The sequence below is a fragment of the Schistocerca americana genome, unplaced genomic scaffold (assembly GCF_021461395.2).
Source record: "Schistocerca americana isolate TAMUIC-IGC-003095 unplaced genomic scaffold, iqSchAmer2.1 HiC_scaffold_158, whole genome shotgun sequence".
Classification (NCBI taxonomy): Eukaryota; Metazoa; Arthropoda; class Insecta; order Orthoptera; family Acrididae; genus Schistocerca; species Schistocerca americana.
The window spans coordinates 265,001-270,000 of NW_025725666.1; the positions used below are offsets into that span (position 1 = coordinate 265,001).

At 52.2% G+C, this 5,000-nt stretch overlaps 1 non-coding gene across 1 annotated transcript in view; it reads left to right on the top strand.

Moving 5' to 3' along the window:
- Positions 1-4,668: 4,668 nt before the first annotated feature.
- Positions 4,669-5,000, top strand: part of LOC124570074 — a 1,910-nt gene continuing 1,578 nt past the window's right edge. Inside the window, exon 1 of the ribosomal RNA XR_006971467.1 lies at positions 4,669-5,000. This exon is cut by the window's right edge and continues 1,578 nt beyond it. This is a non-coding gene — a ribosomal RNA (small subunit ribosomal RNA).

Genomic DNA, 5,000 nt, shown 5'->3' on the forward strand with positions numbered 1-5,000 from the left:
AAGGGCGCAGCGTCCCCCCACCCCAACATGTGACGTCACACTATCCGTATTGACGACTAGACTGATTCCTGATAATCATTTGCCATACACCGGTGGAAGCTGCCGAGACGAGTAACTACATGGCGGCCTCGCCGTGTCACTAATGTACAGAGATACAACAGTTTCGACTGGAACCGGATGAAACGTATACACGGCGCTGATTAGTAATAGATAGAGCCATCAAAATACAGATAATGTATACAACTGTCCGTATACATGCTGAAAGACTCTGCTCACAATCACAACCACACGTCAACCAGACACTCTTATCACGCACTACTCTCTGCCTGTAACAGGCACAGAGACAATATGTAAGCACCAGCATGGAACAACACCCAGTGCATCCTCTCCGCCACATTAGACAATCCACACTATCATAACCAGACCGGGAGGTCCACTCACAAAACAGAATATCCCACCCTTCCGACAACCACCATTGCTCAGCTAAGCCACCAACACCCACACATGTCCTACACAGGGGTACACCCAACATCACAATACTGCCTCCTGTCACAGCACACAAACAATGGCAGGAATGAAAGACACAGGTCTGCCACAAGCATGGAATCAGAGCGCCGCCTGTCATGAGCCAAAGGTGCATCCTGACGTGGCAAATCAGATGATGCCGCAGGCATCCACTTACTATAATCACAATCAACAAACCGGCCGCCGCCGCCCGCCCGCCCCCCCCCCCCCCCCCAATACACCTTTCCTTACAACAATGTGTACCTTAACCTAACCCATATTGTGCCTTAACCTAACCCATATTGTACCTTAACCTAACCCATATTGTACCTTAACCTAACCCATATTGTACCTTAACCTAACCCATATTGTACCTTAACCTAACCCATATTGTACCTTAACCTAACCCATATTGTACCTTAACCTAACCCATATTGTGCCTTAACCTAACCCATATTGTGCCTTAACCTAACCCATATTGTGCCTTAACCTAACCCATATTGTGCCTTAACCTAACCCATATTGTGCCTTAACCTAACCCATATTGTGCCTTAACCTAACCCATATTGTGCCTTAACCTAACCCATATTGTGCCTTAACCTAACCCATATTGTGCCTTAACCTAACCCATATTGTGCCTTAACCTAACCCATATTGTGCCTTAACCTAACCCATATTGTGCCTAAACCTAACCCATATTGTGCCTTAACCTAACCCATATTGTGCCTTAACCTAACCCATATTGTGCCTTAACCTAACCCATATTGTGCCTTAACCTAACCCATATTGTGCCTTAACCTAACCCATATTGCGCCTTAACCTAACCCATATTGCGCCTTAACCTAACCCATATTGCGCCTTAACCTAACCCATATTGCGCCTTAACCTAACCCATATTGTGCCTTAACCTAACCCATATTGTGCCTTAACCTAACCCATATTGTGCCTTAACCTAACCCATATTGTGCCTTAACCTAACCCATATTGTGCCTTAACCTAACCCATATTGTGCCTTAACCTAACCCATATTGTGCCTTAACCTAACCCATATTGTGCCTTAACCTAACCCATATTGTGCCTAAACCTAACCCATATTGTGCCTTAACCTAACCCATATTGTGCCTTAACCTAACCCATATTGTGCCTTAACCTAACCCATATTGTGCCTTAACCTAACCCATATTGTGCCTTAACCTAACCCATATTGCGCCTTAACCTAACCCATATTGCGCCTTAACCTAACCCATATTGCGCCTTAACCTAACCCATATTGCGCCTTAACCTAACCCATATTGCGCCTTAACCTAACCTATATTGCGCCTTAACCTAACCTATATTGCGCCTTAACCTAACCTATATTGCGCCTTAACCTAACCTATATTGCGCCTTAACCTAACCCACGTTGCGCCTTAACCTAACCTATATTGCGCCTTAACCTAACCTATATTGCGCCTTAACCTAACCTATATTGCGCCTTAACGTAACCTATATTGCGCCTTAACCTAACCCACGTTGCGCCTTAACCTAACCCACGTTGCGCCTTAACCTAACCCACGTTGCGCCTTAACCTAACCCACGTTGCGCCTTAACCTAACCCACGTTGCGCCTTAACCTAACCCACGTTGCGCCTTAACCTAACCCACGTTGCGCCTTAACCTAACCCACGTTGCGCCTTAACCTAACCCACGTTGCGCCTTAACCTAACCCACGTTGCGCCTTAACCTAACCCATATTGTACCTTAACCTAACCCATATTGTACCTTAACCCAACCCATATTGTACCTTAACCCAACCCATGTTGCGCCTTAACCCAACCCATGTTGCGCCTTAACCCAACACACGTTGCGCCTTAACCCAACACACGTTGCGCCTTAACCCAACACACGTTGCGCCTTAACCCAACACACGTTGCGCCTTAACCCAACACACGTTGCGCCTTAACCCAACACACGTTGCGCCTTAACCCAACACACGTTGCGCCTTAACCCAACACACGTTGCGCCTTAACCCAACACACGTTGCGCCTTAACCCAACACACGTTGCGCCTTAACCCAACACACGTTGGGCCTGAACCCAACACACGTTGGGCCTGAACCCAACACACGTTGGGCCTGAACCCAACACACGTTGGGCCTGAACCCAACACACGTTGGGCCTGAACCCAACACACGTTGGGCCTGAACCCAACACACGTTGGGCCTTAACCCAACACATGTTGGGCCTTAACCCAACACACGTTGGGCCTTAACCCAACACACGTTGGGCCTTAACCCAACACACGTTGGGCCTTAACCCAACACACGTTGGGCCTTAACCCAACACACGTTGGGCCTTAACCCAACACACGTTGGGCCTTAACCCAACACACGTTGGGCCTTAACCCAACACACGTTGGGCCTTAACCCAACACACGTTGGGCCTTAACCCAACACACGTTGGGCCTTAACCCAACACACGTTGGGCCTTAACCTGCTCTGTAATTGTCATACGACGCGTTAAATTAGTGTAGTGTTGCCTAACTGCAACCCCCGCAATATAGTTTGCTACTCGCACTGCCCGGTCCCCAGAGTATCGCTTCATGTTAAACACCTTGCAGCTATACACTGTAATGCGGATGGCAGCAGGACGTACATGCTCAATGCCCTTCGCAGTTGTTCATTGGCATTCGCATGGCGAAGCACAGCCTACGTTGTGGTACGGCTTGTGTCAACTGTCCGCTGATGTTGTACGTCCAAATCACACACTGTACTGCACATTGGTCCTCATGTACTGAATGATACATCGTGGTACATGTGTGACCGTACCACGACTGCGCCAACAACGGCGAACCATACGGTCCAAATATTGTGCACTCAGCTACGTGTCGTCTCCCTATAAGAGCTGGATTGCAGTATGGTATGCCGTGGATGGCGATCAGCATGAGCCGTCTGTTGATGTAGTGGCGCGTGTTGTCAGACGTAGTCGTCTCTTCTCACACACCGTGATAGCATGGTGCACTGCGTTCCACATCTGCGACATGCGACAGAGGCCGGTTGACAGTCGTTCGCGCAATGGACATCGCATACGTACGGGGGCCACCTTCCACGTGTTCGCGAAGCGTGCACATGTTGTTGCGTGTATGTGGGCAGACATAGTGTGTCGTGACACCTGACACAGGCATGCAACAATCGTTGAATTTGCAAATGGCGATGGACGTCTACGTTTGCTGGTGACGTTACGCAAATGAACAACTGGTAAACCGTTGTGGTGCGGTTGTTCTCGCTAGAGGTGAATCAGTGATGGCGACGATCGGTTGAGCTACCAACCGGTTGTTTCAGCGATACCCACCATGCCCACGAACGTGAATGGCATGTGGGTGTGAAGCGATACGCGGCGGTGGCTGGGTGGGACCGTCCCCGGCCGGTGAGGGGGGGCCTCCCGGCGTGCTGGCCGCGCGGTGCGTGGGCGCACGCGCTACAGCCGGCTGGTGGGGGCGGCCAGTGGCAGGCGCGCCGGCCGACGGAGGCGGCAGGCGGCGCAGCTGCGCGCCGGCGCACCCTGCACGCGGCGCCGTGCGGCCAAAGTAGGTCCTCGCGGGCCCGGTGCGCAGCGCGGTGGACATCTGCAGTGTGCTGGTCCGATTGAGGACTGTGTGCGCTGAGGATGCGCCGCCGCCCGGCGCTCGGCGCCGCGACGCCGTCTGCTGCTCGGTCGCCTCTGCGGTTCTCGCAGGTGGTTTGTATCGCAGCTGTGCGGACGTGTTGGCGCGTGCGCTGTGCTGGGAGAGTTCGCTTCGGCACCCAAGTGGGGCTTTTGTCCTTCTGTGGCGCTGGCGTTGGAGCTGCCGGCCACCGTAGGTGGCGCGTGTTGTCTCCCGCCGGCAATGCCACGACAGCACGCTCCCGGGCCTCTGTCGGCAGCGGCAAGCTCAGTTGGGAGCACGGGTGGTCGCACCTAAAGCGTCTACTCGCCAAACTCCGGGCGATTGCGCCTCTCTCGAACCCGACCAAGTACTTAGGACGGCGCTGCGCGCCGCCGGGACCTGAGAGGGTTTCGAGGTGTATTGTGCAGGGGAGCTCAGCCTCCTCCTGTTTGCAGAATAATTGAGCGGACGCTTGCGTGTTCGCGCGGGCCCCCGGGACACACTCCCGGGTGGCCGGCTGCTCAGCTCTAGTTGACGCAGCTCCCTGGTTGATCCTGCCAGTAGTCATATGCTTGTCTCAAAGATTAAGCCATGCATGTCTCAGTACAAGCCGCATTAAGGTGAAACCGCGAATGGCTCATTAAATCAGTTATGGTTCCTTAGATCGTACCCACGTTACTTGGATAACTGTGGTAATTCTAGAGCTAATACATGCAAACAGAGTCCCGACCAGAGATGGAAGGGACGCTTTTATTAGATCAAAACCAATCGGTCGGCTCGTCCGGTCCGTTTGCCTTGGTGACTCTGAATAACTTTGGGCTGATCGCACGGTCCTCGTACCGGCGACGCATCTTTCAAATGTCTGCCTTATCA